Below are 13451 nucleotides of genomic sequence, written 5' to 3'. Positions count from 1 at the left end.
CTGGAAATTTTCATTCTCCTGGTGCAGGACTTTAAACGGCTCCATAGGCTAGCCCCCTTCTGAATCAGCAAAACCTTTTCTTGGGTTCATCAGAAGGACCGTGGCTCGGAATGGCCTCCAGGCCCTTTGGGTTTCCTTTTTTTTGTTGTTAACTGAGTGAGAAGCACTGACATGTGCTCTTTGTAACTCCAGATTAATTAGGCATCAATCTTTGTGGCAGTACAAGTTAGCAATAACCTCACGGGTATTGTGTTACCCGTGTGCTTTGTTTTTGCTCCTTCGTGATGTAGAAACAAAAATTAGAGTAGCATTTTAAAAATCTGAACTGTTCTGCAACTCATTCACTTGCTTGTTATGTAAAAATTCATTTTCTCAAAAAAATTTACCAAGTCACCAAAACAAAATGAAAATTTAAAGCTTTGCCTGCAGAGAACTTCAGAAGTGTTGTCCTGGGCACTCAAGTGCAGGTCATCAGCAGCTCAGGTGTCCAGAGGGCAAGGCGCTGTGAGGAGCTCTCAGCAACTGAAGAGCCACGCTGAGGGGCCTGATGCCCAGGTGGTGGCCAAGCCCTCCACAGAGACCCTCAGCCCAGGGTCACATGGCTCCCTGTGAAGAAACTCTGCCTCTGAAAATAGGGAAGGGTCAACAATTGCAGCAGGTATTCAATGGGGGCGGTGCCAAAAGATCATCAGGTCACCAATTCTATCTGTGCCTTTTAAAAAATTAATTAATTAATTAATTTTTTGGCTGTGTTGGGTCTTCGTTGCTGCACGCGGGCTTTCTCTAGTTGCAGCGAGTGGGGGCTGCTATTCGTTGTGGTGCGCGGGTTTCTCATTGTGGTGGCTTCTCTTTTTGTGGAGCAGGGGCTCTAGGCATGCAGACTTCAGTAGTTGTGGCACTCAGGCTCAGTAGTTGTGGCTCGTGGGCTCTAGAGCGCAGGCTCAGTAGTTGTGGCACACGGGCTTAGTTGCTCCGTGGCATGTGGGATCTTCCCAGGCCAGGGCTCGAACCTGTGTGCCCTGCATTGGCAGGCAGATTCTTAACCACCATGCCACCAGGGAAGCCCCCTGTGCCTCACTTTCAAAACCTCTGTGACTGTGCATTCCTGAATCTGGGCAAATGTGATTTAGAGACAGGATGCAGTCCTGTAGTCTAAAGAGCTAAAGATAATATATCCACCCCACAGGCTTCTGTGACTGTTCCCCCCACCCCATCTTCTGCATCTCCACTATCAGGGAGACAGGGAGCTCTTCCAAGCGGGCATTTGTCAAATAATACATGATGCATGTGAGCCCCCCAGTCTGGAACCTACAAGAGTTAGGCCTGTATATTCCAGACAATTGAGTTTATTTAATCACTTTATTGAAAAGGGTGCATAGAGTATCAATGTTTATTTCCTTATGGTTCTAAATAACGTATAATATTCTGCATGTGATTTAGTGGTTTATGAGAGCCTCGGCACTGAATATGAACATGGAATATCTGTATCACTGGGGACTGTGATGGGCAAACAGAAGGAAGACGCATTTTTTTTTTTCACCATTTAGTGAACAAATACTTTGATGCCCTTCCGGGGGCCCCTGGTGTTCTGCTGAGAGTTACTGCTTTAGAATAAAAGGTCACATTTGGAAGGAAGTGACTGAATAAATCTAATGTTAATTTTATTTTAGGGATTAAAAAATTCTCGGAGGAAGTAAGCTAGGTCAACTAATTTCTTGGTTACAGCTAGGTAAAGCGTGTCTCTTTTTATTGGGAATTGGTTTAGTAGTTTTTAGTGAATCTGAAGGATTTTTTTCTATTGCTCACTTCCTCTCTCCTTGTCGCCACTCATTCTGGCTGCCTCTATTAGTGTTTTTAATTCAAGAGGTTAAATTTCTCTAAAAGACTTTTGAGAAGCATTAAAGTGAATGATACTTCACACTTGTGAGATGCTGTTGCTAATTGTGCTGGTCACCACCATATATATTCTTGTGTCTATTTCTTAATCTGGGTTGAAATTACAAAACTGCTGGTAAAGAAAGGCAAATACTTTAAAGATGCCTGGGTTTTGGTTTCTTTGGAGTCTTAAGGTTTTTACTTTCTATTTAAAAAATAACACTGAGGGATTTGGGGATGGAGGGGAGGGTGCACAAAGATATACCATGCTTATGGATTGGAAGAATACTGTTAAAACGACTATACTACTCACGGCAATCTACAGATTCATTGCAATCCCTATCAAAATACCAATGGCATTTTTCACAGCAGTAAAACAAATAATTCTAAAATTTGTATGGAAACACAAAAGACACTGAATAGCTAAAACAATCATGAGAAAGAAGAACAAAGTTGGAAGTATCACACACCCTGATTTCAAACTATACTGCAAAGCTACAGTCATCAAAACAGTATGGTACTGGCACAAAAACAGACACATAGATCAATGGAACAGAAAAGAGAGCCCAGAAATGCCACACTTATATTGTCATAATTAATCTATAACAAAGGAGGCATGAATATACAATGGGGAAAATATAGCATTTTAAATTAATAGTGTTGGGAAAATTGGACAGCTACATGCAAAATAATCAACCTGGACTACTCTCACACCATGCACAAAAATAAATTCAAAATGGATTAAAGATTTAAATGTAAGACCTGAAACCATAAAACTTCTAGAAGAAAACAGGCAGTATGGTCTTTGACTTTTTTTTTTTTTTTGTGCTCAGGCAAAGGAAACAGAATAAACAAACGGGACTCCATCAAACTAAAAAGCTTTTGCACAGGGAGAGAAACTATGAACAAAATGAAAAGACCACCTACTGAGTGTGGGAAGACATTTGCAAACAATATACCTGATAAGTGGTTAATATACAAAATATCCAAAGAGCTCCTGCAGCTCAACATAAAAAAAAGAAAAAAAACCTGATTAAAAAATGGGCAGAGGGGACGTCCATGGTTGTCCAGTGGCTAGGACTCCATGCTTCCAATGCAGGGGGTGCAGGTTCGATCCCTGGTTGGGGAGCTAAGATCCCACAAGCTGCATGGCATGGCCAAAAATAAATAAATAACAGTTTAAAAAAATGGGCAGAGGACCTGAATAGACATTTTTCCAAAGAAGACATACAAATGGTCAATAGGCACCTGAAAAGATGCTCAACATCACTAATCATCAGACAAGTGCAAATCAAAACTACAATGAGATATCATCTCATACCTGTCAGGATAACTATTAAAAAAAAGACAACAGGGGCTTCCCTGGTGGCGCAGTGGTTGAGAGTCCTCCTGCCGATGCAGGGGACACGGGTTAGTGCCCCGGTCTGGGAAGATCCCACATGCCGCAGAGAGGCTGGGCCTGTGAGCCATGGCTGCTGAGCCTGCGCGTCCGGAGCCTGTGCTCCGCAACGGGAGAGGCCACAACAGTGAGAGGCCCGCATACCGCAAAAAAAAAAAAAAAAAAAAAAGATATACCCTAAAAAAGACAACAAATAAGTATTGGGGAGAATGTGGAGAAAAGGGAAACCTTGTTGCTGGGAATGTAAATTGATGTAGCCACTATGGAAAACAGTATATAGGGTCCTCAAAAAATTAGAAGTAGAACTACCATATGATCTAGCAACTCCACTTCTGGGTATTTATCTGAAGAAAACAAAAACACTAATTAGAAAAGATATATGCACCCCTATGTTTATTGCAGCATTACTTACGATAGCTAAAAATATAGAAGCAACCTAAGTTCCCATCAATAGATGAATGAATAAAGAAGATGTGGTATATATATATATATATATATATATATATATATATATATATATATATTCACACACACACACAATAGAATGTTACTCAGCCATAAAAAAAGAATGAAATCTTGCCAATTGTGACAACATGGATGGACCTAGAGGGTATTATGCTAAGTGAAATAAGTTAGACAGAATGACAAATACCATATGATTTTACTTTAATGTGAAATCTATACATGAAAACAAATGAACAAACAAAACAGAAACAGACTCATAGATACAGAGAACAAACAGGTGTTTGCCAGAGGGGAAGGAGTTGGGGGAAGGAGAGAGATAGGTGAGGGAAATTAAGAGGTACAAACTTCCAGTTATAAAATAAATGAGTCACAGGTATGAAATATACAGTGTGGGGAATATAGTCAATAATTACATAATATTTTTGTATGGTGACAGATGGTAACTAGACTTGTGATCATTTTGAAATGTATAGAAATATTGAATCACTGTGTTGTACACTAGGAAAAAACTAACATGGTGTTATAGGCCAATTATACTTCAAAACAAACTCTTAGAAAAAGAGATCAGATTTGTGGTTACCAGAGGCAGCAGGTGGGGGGAGGAGGAATTGGATGAAGGCAGTCAAAAGGTACAAACTTCCAGATAAGGTAAATAAGTCCTAGGGATGTAACGTACATGATAAATATAATTAACACTGCTATATATTATATATGAAGTTGTTAAGAGAGTAAATCCTACGAATTCTTATCACAAGAAAAAAATACTTTTTTTCTGTTTCTTTAATTTTACACCTATATGAGAGGATGGATGTTCACTAAACTTACTGTGTAATCATTTCATGATGTATGTAAGTCAAATCATTAGGCTGTATACTTTAAACATACACAGGGCTATATGTCAATTATATCTAAATAAAACTGGAAGAAAATAAAGATATTCCACAGAGGATTGGCGCAGCACATTAAAGGTATGGCATTAAATCCACCACGAGGTAAGTAGGACACCTTCTGTTCCTCTGTGAGCGGCAGGCTTTCTTGGACTACGATAGGTCACTGCAGTACTTGGACTATTCAGTTGGCCTAGCTAAGCAGAGGCCTTGGCTATTGCTCTTTCAGAAAACAGACCAGAAGTCTCATTTTCCTTCAGAGAGACCCTGCCTAGAAATGCTTTTTAACCCTGTGCTGCTTTCTGGGAGGGGGGTTCCACAGGGTGACAGCCAGACACTTCTGGGCACGGCAGTGGGCTAGGAGACAGAAGCAGTCACCCCTTCCAAAAAACATTTGAATTGAGTACCCAATGGAAAAATTATATTTTTGTAAACCCCAAGTTTCAAATAAGAATCTAAAATGTTGCTATACAGAAAGAGATGGATGCCTGGGCAAGCTTTTGTAGCTGTTCTATCCAGCCTCAGAAAAAAATGGTGTCTTCGATGGTATGCTGATTTAGGTCATTTTGACTGGAGCTCAGCACACAGCAGCTGGTGGTAGACCTGGCTACAGAATTAGAGGAATTCAACCAACATCAGAGCGCTTCTTGGCTCAGAACATTAGGCCTAAGATTGGAAGTGACAAGGGAATAAAGGAGTCCATTCCCAGTGTAAACCATCCTCAGATATGCAGTCTCAGTGGAAAATGGGCTCTGATCTAGAAGCCCGTCAGTAGGTGGTATAAAAAAACAACTTGTCTATCTATGGAAGAAGAACTTGTCCTGAAATTTGTAAAGGTTACAGAAGTTTAAACAACTTCCTAAATCAACATCTGTAAATGGAAGTTCACCTTTGGGTTAAATTAAGCTTTATAAGCTTGTGTTTATAGAAGAATGTTGTAAGACTAATTTTTAAATTTGTCTTGCGCTTGATTGAATTTTTCCTATTATTGATATTATAATATTCAAGGTGATTTCCCATTTTTTTTAATGGCCAAAAACATGATTTGTGAGGATGGTAATTAAGGTCACAGCAGTCTGTTTTAGAATCACATGTTTAAAGGAAAACAGTTTTTCTTATTAAGTTGTTCAACAAGCCTATATTCTAGAATCCCAACACTCTGTCTAGAACCTGTGTGGCCATGGTCTAGAGCCACCTATGGGAGCAGGTGTGCCTCAGGAACCACCAGAGATTTAAACAGAGATCCTCAAGTGTAATCTGTGTCTCCATCTCTCCCAAGGGATGACCTCATTTAAAGAAAAAACAGTTTAAAGGTATAAAGTTGGGAACTGGAGCCTTGGTAAAGGTAAGCTGTTTTCCCAGAGGTTTAATCTTGCCCTTAATAGATTGTCCCTCACTGTGCAGCTTTTGCTTGAGGGACGAGGTGTCTGTGTTGGTCTTGAACTATTCTGAGGGCTGTTTGTGTCCCTGCTCTGGTTGCTCTCCGAGGTATTCTTTGCCACTCTTCATGCTGTGAAAAAAGAAAAAGGTAACTGATCTGTAGAGGAAGAGAAAGTGATTTGAGAAATGTGACTTCTTGAGCGATTACTTCTGAACTTGGGAGTGTGTTCTCAGTCAGGCCCACCTGCTTCCTGGGAGGGCAGAGGAGATGAACTGCTTTAAGATGTAGAAAATTTGCACCTTCATTTACCTCAGCTTTCCATGCTGGAGACCGTGCAGAGCCCTAGAGGCTGAGCTGCTCCCGGGCCGTTGGCTACAATGTGGGGCAAAGCCCAGAACCCACACTGGCCACTCTGCAGCCAGAGAAATGGGCCCTTTTCCAAGGTATGCAGTGGCATGCTGACTCATCCCTGGCCTTCCATGTGAGCCAGGGGTTGTAAAAATAAAGGATGAAAGGATGCTGTATCTTATAAAAGTATATTAAGTCGAGTAAATGTCCCTGTTCTTTGTTGAATATAGCATGTTATGAAAGGGCTTTGCAGCAGTTATTCTGAGATTTGTTATGTAAAAACAAGGCATGTGTGGTCTAAGACAGGGCTGCCCAATAGAACTGTGATGATGGAAATGTTCTATATGTGCCCTATTCCAATACGGAAGCCACTAGACATACATGATTATGCAACACTTGAAATGTGACTAGAGAGACAAGCAGAATTTTATTTACGTTTAATGGCTACCTGTGGTTAGTCACTACTGTACAGTACTGGATATCACAGGTCTGAGAGATCACATCTTTTTATGTACTTTGTTGCTGTTTATTCATTTTACAAAAAGGAAGTTTTTATGTGAAATTGTGTATAGAATTGCTTTGGACTGCTGTTCTATCAAGAACTTAAGTACAGTGTCTAAGAAGCTATGTCCATTGCCTGCCTACATTGTGCCCTGAGCCTTGAGAGTTCTTGTCCTCAGTGGAGAATCCTGTGATTGATGTTCACTGCCATGAGATACGCACTCTTCTCTCCCTACACACCCCACCTAGAGGATGCGCACTCCCCTCAGCAGAGTCCACATCAAGGCTGTATGCGTGACCCAGTGATATACGCCGTGGCCAAGAACACATCTCCAACAGCTAAATCCACCCTGTAATAAAGCTTTACAAAGCATCACTTCGTTCTTGTATTGCTTTCACCATGGTCCTCACTACTGCATTTCACCCTTATCATCTGGGAGGCCTTCTCTCAATATGAGTTTATCCACGTGAGACGAATTGGTTGGATATTGGCAAACATCCAGTTAGATGGCTGCGTTTATTTGAAGTGCTGCCTCTACCAAGGTGGATATTGGGCAAGGCCTGGGTGTTGGGTGCTATAGGAAACATAAGGATGTGTGCCCACAAACATCCCACTTCTGAAATCACAAACAGAGGGACATTGTCTGATAAAAGATTTCTGAGTCACAGCCAGTGAGTGGCAAGAGGCAGTCTGGGAGAGACTGTTTGGATGCCAAAACATTGGCATAGCAGCAACATATCACATAACAGGGTCTCCTGAGAGAGGTGGTCTCTCAGCTGCCTTGCCTCTAAAATAAAGCACTGGTTGCATTTTGAGGATTTAAAGGAACACTTAAACTAACGGCATTTTCACAACTTTTTTTCTCATTATTTGGTAGTCTGTTCTATTGGTCTATCCTGGATTTAAGTATGTGGCAGCTCCTGATTTAGCACAAAATTATGAATTAAGTTTAATCTAATATTTCATGTGGTTTCACAATAAGCAGCATAGCTTGCACTGGTAAATTAAGGCCCCCATCTCAACTACCACTGAGGACACAGAGGAAACAAGGCAAGATGATTAAAAGTTAACTGAGCGGTACAGGCATGAAGTGCTCCCCCCTCGAGTGGGCTCTCCTTGTGAGCTCAGCTTCTCAGAAGCTTTGAGGTGGAGGTGGACTGGAGCTGGACCTTGGAAGGAAGTCGTGGCACAACTGGCTAGCACTGGCAGGTAGGAAATTATAGGTATAAAGTCACAGAAGGAGAACCCCACTGGTGTTTAGGAAGCAAAGTGAGAGGAGCAGTAGGCAGAGCCAGATGGCTCATGTAGAAAGTTAACGGCTAGAAAGAAAGGTTACAGTCGCGTTACAAAGGAAGAAGGGACTAAACTTTGAGTTCTTACCTGTGTATTTAATCTTCACAGTAACTCCATAATGAAGGCTGATGTGTTAACCAGAGAATGCTTGGTGGGAAAAACAGAATCCAGTCTGCGTTGGCTTAAGCCAAAGGAAATTAATCACAAGATTCCAATTTGGATTGGTACTCTCCCAGTGTCAGTCAACTGTAGTCAAGGAGGCAGAGTTATACTACACAAATATGGCTACCAGGGACCCTATGTATATATAAATGGCTACTGTATTGAACAGAAAAAAAGTTAAGAATACATATTGTAATCTCTAGAGCAACTGCTAAAATATAATGCACAGAAGTATAACTTAAATCAACAGGTAAGTTAAAATGGAATTATTTAAAAATTAAAATTAAAGGGATAAAGAACAGGGGTATAGATAAATATGATTGGTCATAAGCTGATAATTGTTGAAACTGGGTGATGGATACATGAGGATTCATTATACTATTCTATCTTTGTAAATGTTTAAAATTCTCCATAATATAAAGTTTTAAAAATGGATGTATTTCATACAGAAACTAAAAGGTCCCTTGGTTCTTCTGTTCCAGTCATTGTATATGCTTCACTAGATTAAAAACATTTTGAGTTCTTCTCCTGCAATGAAAGCAAAACCACCCAGGCCCATTAAGTAGAAAGTTTCAGAGTCAGTGAACATTACTGTCGTCATTGTGGTTGATTAAAAGCCCTGATGCTTGGAATCTTTCCTTGCAATTTTGATTTAGTAGGTCTGGAGTGGGATCTATGCCTCTTATTTTCTACACACAATTCCAGTGACACTGATGCATGCCCACCTTTGGGGAGCACAGGAATAACCCATATTCTGTGGATTATCCTACGCAAGCTGCCCCTTGTCATGCCTATCCTTGGCTTGGGTACTTCCCTGCTGTAGGACGCAAGCAGCATGACGATGTGGCACTTCACGCAGTCTTACCTACATCGAGGCATCGTGAAGCATCCTGCCATTTATTCTCTTTCTGTAATTCCAGCATAGAGTCTTTTTCCTGGGCAGTTGATTTATAGTAGTGCCTATTGCCATTTCAGTTGCTTTAGTTTCAAAACATTAGTATCCTTGTGAGCTTTTCCCCATGTAACCCACTCAACCTATGCATTGTCTGAAGCCTTTTGCCAGGAATGCTCCCTTCCCCCTTCACCAGGGCCAGCTTCATGGGCATGTGACCTGTGAAGTCACACAGAGCTCCACACTCAGAAGGCCTCACACTTGCTTTAATGCTCTCCTGTTACTGCCTTGAAATTCTTAGTTTTATCTTTGAACTTGTGTTTTGTAAGTCAAGCGTGATGAGACAAGCATACACGTGAGCAGAGGAGATATGTGCAATATGTGTGTCCACTGTTCCTTACCACCTCTTTCATTTACAGCCATCGTGATTCTCGTGAGCACAGAATTCTAGTGGGCCCACCATACATGAGAGTCCAGGGAGGTTCAGAGTTAAGTACAAGGCAAGCATGTTATGTCTACAACTGAGAAAATGGGGACACAAGGGCCCCAAAAGGTCATACTTTCTATTTGAACCAGACTTGATTTGAATGCAAAAAGAAGGTAATGGCATTCTAAGAAGCATGAATGACCATGGCACCCAAACATTCCCTTTTTTACTCATGTTACTTTCCTGTATTAGCCAGCCACTTACGCTGAAATGATGACACAGAAGGAAAACATAGGGCAGCTCAAAATTTCTCTTTCAGTCCTTCCTTAGTCATCAGTAAGTTCAGAGTGTTGATAGAATGTGTACATATCAGGAAGTGAAATATCAGTTGAGCTACTTTTGCGTGTTGTTTCCACTGTTCTGATAAGAATGAAACATATATGCATATAAAAGGTATAAAGTAATAATTGTGTAATTTTTGGTGATGCTGTACATGAGTTAAATGCTCTATAGCTGCACTAAAAACTGGAATAGCACAATAGAAAGAGCAATGATAAAATTAACACTAATAATTTAAAGTTCTAATTTTTCCTAGAATAGCATCAAGTAGCAAACAGATAAAACACTGTAACAAGTTGTGAGAGAGACCACAGAAGAAAGGTAAAACAAATTAGTACTTTTTTTTTTAACATCTTTATTGGACTATAATTGCTTTACAATGGTGTGTTAGTTTCTGCTGTATAACAAAGTGAATCAGCTATACATATACATATATCCCCATATCTCCTCCCTCTTGCATCTCCCTCCCACCCTCCCTATCCTAACCCTCTAGATGGTCACAAAACACCGAGCTGATCTCCCTGTGCTACACAGCTGCTTCCCACTAGCTATCTATTTTACATTTGGTAGTGTATATATGTCCATGCCACTCTCTCACTTCGTCCCAGCTTACCCTTCCCCCTCCCTGTGTCCTCAAGTCCATGCTCTACGTCTACATCTTTATTCCTGTCCTGGTCCTAGGTTCTTCAGAACCTTTTTTTTTAGATCCCATATATATGTTAGCATACGGTATTTGTTTTTCTCTTTCTGACTTACTTCACTCTGTACGACAGTCTCTAGGTCCATCCACTTCACTACAAATAACTCAATTTCGTTTCTTTTTATGGCTGAGTAATATTCCATTGTATATATGTGCCACATCTTCTTTATCCATTCATTTGTTAATGGACACTTAGGTTGCTTCCATGTCCTGGCTATTGTAAACAGAGCTGCAATGAACACTGTGGTACATGACTCTTTTTGAATTATGGTTTTCTCAGGGTATATGCCCAGTAGTGGGACTGGTGGGTCGTATGGTAGTTCTATTTTGTTTTTAAGGAACCTCCATACTGTTCTCCATAGTGGCTGTATCCATTTACATTCCCACCAACAGTGCAAGAGGGTTCCCTTTTCTCCACACCCTCTCCAGCATTTACTGTTTCTAGATTTTTTTGATGATGGCCATTCTGACTGGTGAGAGGTGATACCTCATTGTAGTTTTGATTTACATTTCTAATGATTAGTGATGTTGAGCATCCTTTAATGTAATCAGTATATCTTCTTTGGAGAAATGTCAATTTAAGTCTTCTGCCCATTTTTGGATTGGGTCGTTTGCTTTTTGGATATTGAGCTGCATGAGCTGCTTGTATATTTTGGAGATTAATCCTTTTGTCAGTTCCTTCATTCGCAAATATTTTCTCCCATTTTGAGTGCTGTCTTTTCGTCTTGTTTATGGTTTCCTTTGCTGTGCAAAAGCTTTTAAGTTTCATTAGGTCCCATTTGTTTATTTTTGTTTTTATTTCCATTTCTCTAGGAGGTGGGTCAAAAAGGATCTTACTGTTGATTTATGTCATAGAGTGTTCTGCTATGTTTTCCTCTAAGACTTTTATAGTGTCTTGCCTTACATTTAGGTCTTTAATCCATTTTGAGTTTATTTTTGTGTATGGTGTTAGGGAGTGTTCTAACTTCATTCTTTTACATGTAGCTGTCCAGTTTTCCCAGTATCACTTATTGAAGAGGCTGTTTTTCCTCCATTGTATATTCTTGCCTCCTTTATCAAAGATAAGGTGACCATATGTGCATGGGTTTATCTCTGGGCTTCTATCCTGTTCCATTGATCTGTATTTCTGTTTTGGGGCCAGTACCATACTGTCTTGATTACTGTAGCTTTGTAATATAGTGTGACGTCTGGGAGCCTGATTCCTCCAGCTCCGTTTTTCTTTCTCAAGATTGCTTTGGCTATTCGGGCTCTTTTGTTTTTCCATACAAATTGTGCAACTTTTTGTTCTAGTTCTGAAAATGTGAAAAATGCCATTGGTAGTTTGATAGGGATTGCATCGAATCTATAGATTGCTTTGGGTAGTAGAGTCATTTTCACAATGTTGATTCTTCCAATCCAAGAACATGGTATATCTCTCCATCTGTTTGTATCATCTTTCTTTCATCAGTGTCCTAATAGTTTTCTGCATACAGGTCTTTTGTCTCCTTAGGTAGGTTTATTTCTAGGTATTTTCTTTTTGTTGCAATGGTAAATGGGAATGTTTCCTTAATTTCTCTTTCAGATTTTTCATCATTAGTGTATAGGAATGCAAGGGATTTCTGTGCATTAATTTTGTATCCTGCAACTTTACCAAATTCATTGATTAGCTCTAGTAGTTTTCTGGTAGTATCTTTAGGATTCTCTATGTATAGTATCATGTCATCTGCAAACAGTGACAGCTTTACTTCTTCTTTTCCGAGTTGGAGTCCTTTTATTTATTTTTCTTCTCTGATTGCTGTGGCTAAAACTTCCAAGACTATGTTGAATAATAGTTGCGAGTGTGGGCACCTTTGTCTTGTTCCTGATCTTAGAGGAAATGGTTTGTTTTTCACCATTGAGAACAATGTTGGCTTTGGGTTTGTCATATATGACCTTTATTATGTTGAGGTAAGTTCCCTCTAAGCCTACTTTCTGGAGGGTTTTTTTTTTTTTATCATAAATGGGTGTTGAATTTTGTCAAAAGCTTTTTCTGCATCTATTGAGATGATGGTTTTTCTCCTTCAATTTGTTAATACGGTTTATCACATTGATTAATTTGTGTATACTGAAGAATCCTTGCATTTCTGTGATAAACTGCATTTGATCAGGGTGTATGATCCTTTTAATGTGCTGTTGGATTCTGTTTGCTTTATTTTGTTGAGGATTTTTGCATCTATGTTCATCAGTAATATTGGCCTGTAGTTTTCTTTCATTGTGACATCTTTGTCTGGTTTTGGTACCAGGGTGATGGTAGCCTCATAGAATGAGTTTGGGAGTGTTCCTCCCTCTGCTATATTTTGGAAGAGTTTGAAAAGGATAGGTGTTAGCTCCTCTCTAAATGTTTGATAGAATTCGCCTGTGAAGGCATCTGGTACTTGGCTTTTGTTTGCTGGAAGATTTTTTTTTTTTTTTTAAACATCTTTATTGGAGCATAATTGCTTTACAATGGTATGTTATTTTCAGCTTCACAACAAAATGAATCAGTTATATATATACATATGTTCCCATATCTCTTCCCGCTTGCGTCACCCTCCCTCCCACCCTCCCTATCCCACCCCTCCAGGCGGTCACACAGCACCGAGCTGATCTCCCTGTGCTATGCGGCTGCTTCCCACTAGCTATCTACCTTACGTTTGGTAGTGTATACATGTCCATGCCTCTTTATTGCTTTGTCACCGTTTACCCTTCCCCCTCCCCATAGCCTCAAGTCCATTCTCTAGTAAGTCTGTGTCTTTATTCCTGTTTCACCCCTAGGTTTTTCAT

At 40.0% G+C, this 13451-nt stretch overlaps 1 long non-coding RNA gene across 1 annotated transcript; it reads right to left on the bottom strand.

Moving 5' to 3' along the window:
* Positions 1–3923: 3923 nt before the first annotated feature.
* Positions 3924–13085, bottom strand: LOC137203344 (uncharacterized). Its single transcript, XR_010933049.1, has 2 exons — positions 8238–13085; positions 3924–6136 (listed from the first exon to the last, which is right to left on the bottom strand). It is a non-coding gene; the product is annotated as an uncharacterized lncRNA (long non-coding RNA).
* Positions 13086–13451: the final 366 nt, after the last annotated feature.

This window comes from Pseudorca crassidens, chromosome 12, assembly GCF_039906515.1.
Source record: "Pseudorca crassidens isolate mPseCra1 chromosome 12, mPseCra1.hap1, whole genome shotgun sequence".
Lineage (NCBI taxonomy): Eukaryota > Metazoa > Chordata > Mammalia > Artiodactyla > Delphinidae > Pseudorca > Pseudorca crassidens.
This window is presented reverse-complemented; position numbering and strand designations above follow the sequence as displayed.